Source organism: Alligator mississippiensis, chromosome 15 (assembly GCF_030867095.1).
Source record: "Alligator mississippiensis isolate rAllMis1 chromosome 15, rAllMis1, whole genome shotgun sequence".
Taxonomy (NCBI): Eukaryota; Metazoa; Chordata; order Crocodylia; family Alligatoridae; genus Alligator; species Alligator mississippiensis.
The window spans coordinates 11221946-11231123 of NC_081838.1; the positions used below are offsets into that span (position 1 = coordinate 11221946).

The following is a 9178-nucleotide window of genomic DNA, read 5'->3' on the forward strand; positions in this document are numbered from 1 at the left end:
GAAGCTGGCACCTCTGGTATTGGCAGTGCTCCACCTCTGAGCACCCAGCCATTGAGATAAAGAACAAATTCAAATGCCTAATATCAGGAGGGTAGAGCCTAGTCCACTGGCCGAAAATGCCACGTCATGCCCATGTAAGACCTCAGTAATCTGGTTGGTATTTGAACCTTATCTCACTTGACTTTCCCCACGGCCCATGGGGCTGAGGTCCATGCTGTGGGACATGGAAGGGAGGGAGGGATGGGGGGTGCGGATTCCTGCTTGAGCAGTGAACAGTGAGGTGGTGAGGAGCGGAGGTGGGGGAAGCCAGGCAGACCTTGCTGTACCTGCAGTCTCCGCCAGAGCTGGGATGCTGGGGGACTCTGATTTAACTTAAACCAGGAAGGGATCTGGGACAGACATTGCATAAACCAGTTTGACCCAAATCAATTCAGTCTGATACTGCTTTCAACTAGGTTTATCTTAAATTAGTTTCAGGCATTTTGAAATTGGTTTATGTACATTTAAGTTATGTTCTGTTACAGGTTTAAACCTGTTTCCGATCACTTAAACCGGTTTATGTGTAATGTCTGTCCCTAGCCTTAATGTGCGACTGCTCCAAGCTCTTTCTAACATTAACACGGCTCACTGTACCTCACCACTCTGTATAGTCTAGTGGCCACATGCAACAACACGCTTAGCACGTTTTATTTAGACCATAGTAAGCATTACCACCCTGTAGTAAAAGTTAGAACAAGTGCTGAGCAATCACATGATGATGCTAACTCTGGTCCCAACCACATGCTTCACGAGTTGCTCTGGCGAGCTGGGTTTCTCCTGCTGGCAGCCAGCCAAGGGAGGCATGGGGAGCCAAGCACAGGAGAGGGTGTTGTCTCTGCTCCTGGATCCCACCAGTGCCAGATCAAGGCTTCCAGGTGGACCCAGGGCTGGCACCCACAATCAGCAACCATGACAGGGCAGCAATGATGGCATTTATCTTCAAAACAGATTAGACAGACGCTTGTTCAACTTTGCAAACTTTAGAGCAGAAACCAGAGTGAAAGAGCTGGTGCTGAGAGATTTCCTGTTTGCGGATGATGCGGCCTTGGCTGCCCGCTCTGAACCTGGCACCTCATGGTTGTGTCTTTGTTGGTCCAGTTCCCCTGTGAGGCAGGAAAGTGCCCTCAACTTGTTCTCTAGGTAGGAACTGCAGGGTGTAGAGTCTGGGCAATTAGCCACAGGGTCAAAAAGGAAGTTTGTGACAGAGTAGTGCCTGGACCCTGGGCTCCCAACTCTTCAGACAGAGCCTCACACCCTGACCATCCTGCTCAGACCTGGCCGACCCTTTATTTATTGCCCTCCCATCCACCCCTCTCCCCCATGCTGGGTGCTCATGGCTCCTTCTGGCCTCCAACACTGTCTTTCTGAAAGAATCCTGAGGACCCAGAGGAGGAAAGACTCGATCATCTGGCTGCCTGAACTGTCACTTTGTTTGCAGACACATGACCACAATGGATCAGAAACTGGGACCACAGAAAACTTCCTTGGGAACATCCCTGCAGCCTCCCTTTTGCCTTGGAATAGGGAAAATATTACAAAGCAGCCCAGACTGCAGCAAGGATGAGACCCCCCCCCCCCCCCCGCCCATCTGCAAGGCAGTTTCTGGATGCGGGATCTTTATTGGACTCCAACAAAATGGACACAGACATACAGCAGGGAAAATGCAATGCTGGGGACAGAGACAGAAACCACCAGCTCTGTGGCTGTGGAAGCACGTGACACTGCAAACACCCTGGGGATACGCAAGTGCCAGGGACAGCTACACCACAGACTGGAAACTCCCCACGGGCTCCAGGCCAGCTGGGCACTGTGAACATATCAATTTTATCACAGGCCAACTGGGCTGTTTGATTCAGTTTCGGATCGAAGAGGAAAAGTTGGGAGTGAAATAAAGGCAAATTTATTATAGCTTACACACACACAGCAGATAACAGAAAGATAAATGCGATAAGCAGATAATGCAGTATAAAAGAGCTAATAGTAAATAATAACAACAGATAGACAGATCAATCTGTCACAGGCCAACTGGGCACTGCAAGGGTATTAGCCACACAGGGCTGTTCAAAACAACAGATAGACACACATGGGTTGGCAACTTATCGATAGTCCCTCAATGCCAGGTGTGCGCCAAGTGATTCCAGCGAAGTCAGGCGTCCCCGTTCGACGCTGTCAGAGGGATTACCGGGGAAGTTCCCTTGATCAGGATCCAATCCTCACTCACACCAGGAGTCCGGGGTCCGGGCGTGGAACAGAAATGACCGTTGTGTTCCCTTCTTCCTGCTGGTCACCTGATGTACGTGCTTTTTATACCTAGTCTTATGTTAATCTGTTGGCCTCAAGGCCACTCACAATGTTGCCCTATAGCTGCTACCCTATGGGATTGAAAGGTGTTAAAATGATCATAAAAGATTACTACCCAGACTCGGGTTTATCCAATACACAAATTATGAGGCAGCACCTTTAGATTTGAAATTGACATTGCTCCGCCTAAATTTCGACCCTTTCTAGGCTTCAGTTGAATATGCTTTCTTGGGATATGCTTTCCTGAGCGTGTTGGATGTGTCGAGTAGTTAGATCCAGTTTTTATCACTAAGGCTGAACCCTGAGCAAAAAACCATTAGGCCAGCTAATCTCACAGCTACAGCTTTGCCTCTGGGGCCCAGTCAGTTCCACTAACAGTTTATTTATCAGTTTGGTTAAACTTATGACAGACAAGTTACATTTGCAGTTTACAAACTTACAAGCTGTTATGAACTAATATGACCTGTTTAGGCAAAATACCAAATGCCTCCAAGAAGCACATATTTTATTGCTTATTAATTCCTCTGGTTCTGGCTGTTACACCTCCCCTACCCCCAAAAGCAAACCCCACCAGGGTCTGATCAAATACGGAGCAAACCCACCTACTTATGTGTCTCTCCCACTCACAGGAGATTGGCCTTGACCATCTTCACCCAAGTCTTACCACACAGGCTGTGCACTGCTGCTTGAGTGTCTGGCAATGACGGTGCCCAGCTTGAATGCCAGGTGGTCCCCGCTCCTCCCCTTCTCCTCCAGCTACTGGCAGGGCAGCTGGTGCAGGAGGATTTACCAATCTGTATCTTTCCTCAACAGGTCCATTCCCAATTCCTTTATGACCAGACCAGGCTTCATTCCTTTCACAGCCTCCAGCTCTTGCTTTGTTTCTGCATTTAGTTCATCAAGGCACAACCTTTGGGGAAAGAGAACAAAAAAAAAAAATGAAAAAAAGCAAAAAAAGCATGAATTCTCTCTGTGGGTATCACTGTTTAGAAGCCATGGAGCCCAGGATACCGCACACAACAGGGGTCTTTGCTTGGACAGACCTTGTCCTGCAGCAGCTCCTCAGAGCCCCAGCACAGAGCAGGCCCCCTGGACAGGCCCTGCAAAGAGAATAAAAGTGCAGCCCTTGCTAAAAAGAGACCCCACCCCAGTGCCTGCTGAACCCCACAGCATCTCTGTCATTCCCAACCCTTCCTGCTGCTCCCACCAGGACCACCTGATTTCCTCTGAGAAGAAAGGGTAGAACAAAGACTGGGTTTTGGTCTGGAGCCTTTTCCTTCATCCCACCCCACTGCCCTGGTGATCTCTGTTCAGAGCACAGCACATGCAGGTGGGACTGTGCAGCCCTTACCCGGGTGCTGAGCCCTTACGCACACAGGCTGCTTTGCTGCTTTCCCTGGGTCTGCTCCATGTGCAGAGGGGGTGGGAGATGTAGTATCACTAATCATCTCTGCATGGAAGTGTAACCCAGGTGGCGGCCCAATAGTTGCCACCCCTGCCCAATATCAGGGATGGTGTGGAAAGAGTGGGGCAGGGCTTCCGGCCAGCACCAATTTACTTTCCAGCTGGCCCCTGCTCCCCACAGAGCAGCCCGTGGTCCCAAGAAGGTCTAACACTTAACTGATTTAACTATTTACACTTGATTTACAAAACAAGAATAAGAGGAAAGGTTATTTGCAAGTGAACTTAAATGGCAGAACCAGAATCACAAAACAAACCACAATGCATTAGTGAACCCTTGACTCAAGAACCACAGGTAGGGTAACTGGCAGCTTTCAGCCAGTGCTGAGATGCTACCTCAAGGAACCAAGGTGGTCACTCCAGCAGCTCCAACAGGCTTCCCAATAAGTGACAGGCTGCAACAGGTTATGCTCTTCTGGTCTGCAGCAATCAAATTGTATCAAACCACAACCCCCCAAAGAGGCTGAAGGGTGACCCTCCGTGCCAACCAAAAAGGCAAGCGGCAAGCAACAGAGTAGGCTCCTGCAGCAATCAGCATGACCAAGCCAAGGCCTGGGCTCTGTGTGGAAACCCTGGGCAGCTGGTGGTTGGGGGCAGGGGGGGAGGCACTGTGTGAGCTGGCTGAGCCCAGGGGGCACACAAGGGGGTTTCTTCCAGCTGGGTCCAGCCTCTCCGTGCAGGGGATGGAGCCTGGCCATGGGCCCTCTGCACTGTCCCAGCCTGCCCCGCTACACAATCAGAGCTCCTGGGAGCCACAGGGTCGAGGGCGGTGTGTGTGCTCACATTTACCTCCATGCAAGAAGGGACATGCAGAGGTATGGGGTGTGTGTGTGTGTTTGTGTGGGACAGGAAACACTGGGCTACACGCATGCGTATATGTGGAGGCACAGGGTGTGTGTGTATGTGTGTTGTGAGTGTGTGAGGAGGCACCAGGCTCTGTGTGTGTGTGTGCATGTGTGTGTGAGTAGGCACAGGGGTGTGCGTACGCATGTGTGTGTGTTTGACAGAGGAGGCACTGTGGTGTGTTATGTCTGTATGTTTGTGTGTGCGAGACGAGGCACTGGGATGTGTCTGTGTGAGAGAGGAGGCACCGGGCTGTTGTTACCTGTCAGCTCTGTCTTCCTGAGGGAGGCCTGGCACCCAGCTTGCTAGACTTACCAAGGACTTTTTCTATCCCCATCCCCCTCCACCCCCAACACACACACACACACACACACACACACACACACACACACACACACACACACACACACCTCTTCATCTAACCAGAACTAAGCAGAAGAAAAGTTTAATAGGCATCTCAGGCCATACATTCCCCAGTCCCAGTATGGGAAGCCTATTGAAACTTGATTGACTAAAACTCGGTCGCCAGGTTGGGGAATGCTGAGGCAAGAAACCAAGTCAGAGGGGGCATGGGCAACCTTTGAACAATGGGTAAGGGCTCATCACAATGTCCAGCCCATTGGAGCCCTGACCACAAATGCTGTCATATGTTTCCTGGGATGACTGGTGGAAGTCCTCCCCACAAAGTTTATGAAGGAAGATCTGGAAGTCATGTTAAACTGAGTCTTATTCACAACAAGTGAAATACAAAACCCTGATGCTGCAAGCATAGCTAGGCCATCTAAGAAGAAACAATGTGGTATCCCATCCAGCATAGCTTCTATTCCTAAGAATTTCAAGCTGGCTCCCAAGTGTCTGGTTACTCCTTAAAACCTTATGTTTTTCCTGGTTGTTAATCAGTTTCTTGAGATGTTCCAAACCAGATAACCCCTTGTCACTAGAAAAAACAATTATTTACACAATTAAGAGAATGCTTTGAAGAGGCTGGACTAAGGGTATAGAAAGCTATAAAAGCAGCCAACAGTGTGCTTCAAGAGGGAGAAATCTCTTTGACACCATCCACTGTTGTTCTCAAGAAGCTGGAAGAAACAGATCGTCTCTTTCTGTCGTCTGTTTAAACTTCAAGGATCGTGCTGAGAACTTTACCTTTCAGAAAACAACCCGTGGGCACTGGAATGGTGAGATCCCAGCTCTTGCTCTAGCTGTCTTTCTCTCTAGGCATAGCTTTCTGAACCTGAATTGTATTAGTTAAGCTTAAGCTAGGTTTCTCCAAATACTCAATGAAACCAGGGGAATATTGTTGTGGCGGGCCAGTAGGGGGCGCTCCTGCGTTGAGCCGCCCACCTCCCTGCGCCCGACCACCTTCCAGGCTCCGAGTGCCTCCCTTGGGGTGCCTCCCGTCCGGCCGACCCCTTCCCTGGAGCACACCTGCTAGCCTGGGGTTCCCACTGCCACCATCCAAGGCTCTGGACTCACTTCTGGCTCTGCGCGCCTTGGAGAACGCAGGCCTGATCGTCCAATGGGTCCTAGACCCAATACAAGCACTTGGGGCACTTCCCCAAGTCAGGGGCTTATTAGGAAAGTCTCCCTTAGTCCACAGACCTAAGGGGCCTCCTTGGCATAATTTAGACCCACCCCTCAATAAGTCTCCCACACCGGTCACAAGGAGCACTTTATTGATTACAGGGGGTAGGGCAGAAACAGGGTAAAAGGTAGAGCAATATCAGAGAAATCTTACAGGAATATCAAAGGAATCCCATAGAGCAAACCAGGGTGGCTGAGGTAGCTGTTTAAACACGCATCTGAGTTACTGAAGCTAAATATCTAATTGGATCTTTAGTATCTTACTCACACACATCATCCAGAGGTGGTTGTTGTTTCCTCTGGAGGCAGGGCACTTTTGGAGCATACGGTGATGAGGAGAGAGCCAGGTTCAGATTCACCTGGATGACCGCATGGCTAATGGCTGACCCCCTTCTTCTTCTTGGACCAAGCCCTTAAATAACCTCTCTGACCTCAGCAGCCTGGTCCAATCGAAGCTGCCAATACTGGCCACAAACCGACCAATCTCCGAAAGCATCCCTGGCTACCTGGGCCCGCGCAGGGCCGGGTCTTTCCCCCCCCTGCCCAGGTGACCAGAGCATCGCCTCCCAGGTGCCAGGCCTTTGTCATGCAGACAAGGTGGGAGCTCCCCGCCCTGAGGGATTCAACACCAGCCTCTCAGGCTGGCACAGACAGATCTCTGGAGAGGGGCACCGATGGTGGCATTTCTGCCACAATTGTAATTGCTTTTGTTTGTTTTCCCTTGCATGTCTATTACTACTAGTACCATAATAAATTTCATATACTTAGCAATAAATATCTTTTATAGTCAAACTTGTGGTAACTGGGTATATTTTTCCTTTTTTACCTCCCTTCCCCACTTGCTCTGCAGCAAGGCTTCTTTTACCTAAGGCAAAGATCCCTGTGCAGCCCAGGAATACTGTGGGGTCCGCACATCAAGAGGCTACCAATACTGGGACAGTTAGGGCAAAAGATTGGGACGTGCTGAGTTTGTGACACATAAGGGGATCAGCTTGTACAGGCTGGTTGACCCAGTTTGGATCAGATGTGCCCTAATGAACTGAATGTTGTCCCACGGGGATGTCAGCTGGACACCCAGCTGGATTCAGGCAGAAATGCATGTGTGTGTGTAAGCACACAGGTGTGTGTCTCTGATTGTGAACAGGGTGTGTGTGCGTGCATTTACGTGTGTGTGTATGAAGAAGCATGGGGGCTGTGTGTGCATCTACAGGTGTGTGAATGAAGAAGCACGGGGGGGTGCGTGAGAGAGAGGAGGCATTGGGCTGTGTGCACATGTATGTGAGGAGGCACAAGGTGTGTGTGTGTGTGTGTGTGTGTGTGTGTGTGTGTGTGTGTGTGTGTGTGAAGAGGCGCAGGGGTGTGGCTGTGTTTGCACATGTGTGAGGAGGTACCCGGGGATGTGTGTGTGAGTATGAGCAGGCACAGGGCAGGTTTGGGTGCATGTATGTGTGTGTGTGTAGGAAGTGGCACAGGTGTGTATGTGTGTGTGTGTGTATGCATGTGAGGGTGAGGTGCAGCACTGGGGTGTGCCTGTGTGTGTGAGGGAGGACTACCTAGGCTGTGTGCCCATGTATTTCAGGAGGCACAGGGTATGTGTGTGTGGGGGGGTGTTTGTGTGTTTGTGAGGCAGCACAGGTGAGTGTGTGTGAGAATGCAAATAGTTGTGTGTGTGAGGAGGCACACCGGTGTGTGTGCGTGGGTGTGAGCAGGCACAGAGGAGTGTGTGTGCATGTATGTTTCTGTTTATGAAGAGGCACAGATCAGGGTGTGTGTGTTTGTGCGTGGGTGAGGAAGACCAGGGCTGTGTGTGTGTGTTTGTGCAAGATGAGCACTGGCATGTTCCTGTGTGTGTGAGGAGGCATTGGGCTGTGTGTGTGTGCATGTGAGGAGGTACAGGGCATGTGTGCGTGCATGAATATGTTTGTGTGTGTGAATAGGTAGACAGGTGTGTGTATGTGTGAGAGGAGGCACAGGTGTGTGTGTGTTCGTATATTTGTGTTTGTGTGAGAGGAGGCACATGCTGGGGTGTGAGCAGGCACATGGGTTTGTGTGTGAGTTTGTGGAGGTACGGGGGGTGTGCATGCATGTATGTGTGTATGAAGGGTGAGTGTGGATGTGTGTGTGTCTGTGAGAGAGAGAGAGAAAGGAGGCACCTGGGTGTGTGTGTATGTGTGTGTCTGAGGAGGCACGGGGGGTGTGTAAGTATGAGCAAGCACAGAGGGTGTGCATGCATGTATGTGTGTATATAAAGAGGCACAGATGTGTGTTTGTGTGTGAGTGCGAGACAGCACTGGGGTGTGTCTGTGTGTGTGAGAGGAGGCACACACGTGGACTGTGTGCATGTGCATTCAAGGAAACAGGGTTTGTGTGTGGGATTGTGTGTGTTTGTGTGTGTGTGTGTGTGAGAGGAGGCACAGATGAGTGTGTTTGTGTGTGAGTAAGGATGTACATTTGTATGTGTGAGGAGGCAGACAGGTTATGTGTGTCTGTGTGCGAGTGCTAGCAGGAACAGTGGGGTGCGCATGCATGCGTGTGTGTGTGTGTGTATAAAGAAGCACAGAGATGTGTATGTGTACACAGAGGGGGTATAAGGCGACACGAGGTGTGTGTGTATGTGTGCGCACGCGCGTGCATGCATAGTACACCCCATCAGGGATTTCCTTAACTGCGTCCTGGATTTCACTAAAAATAGGATGGTCACCACGCCCAACACAGACCCAGAAGCACAGACCACGGCATCTGCACTCAGCCGACCTATCCCACTGTCCCAAACACCAGGACGAAGAAACCACGCCATGTTGAATGTTTCCAGAGAGACCTAGCGAGTGCCCGGAGGAAGCTGCACGCTCCTTCATAGATTTCATAGACATTTGGGCTGGAAGGGACCACGAAGGATCATCGAGTCCAGCCCCCTGCCCCAGGGACAGGAAGTCAGCAGGGATCATAGGAT

The 9178-nt window shown here is 50.6% G+C and overlaps 1 long non-coding RNA gene across 1 annotated transcript; it reads right to left on the reverse strand.

Moving 5' to 3' along the window:
- Window positions 1–1920: 1920 nt before the first annotated feature.
- LOC132245934 (uncharacterized) lies at window positions 1921–6609 on the reverse strand. The gene is made up of 2 exons (XR_009457630.1): window positions 6497–6609; window positions 1921–3250 (listed from the first exon to the last, which is right to left on the reverse strand). It is a non-coding gene; the product is annotated as an uncharacterized LOC132245934 (long non-coding RNA).
- Between the last annotated feature and the right edge of the window lie 2569 nt (window positions 6610–9178).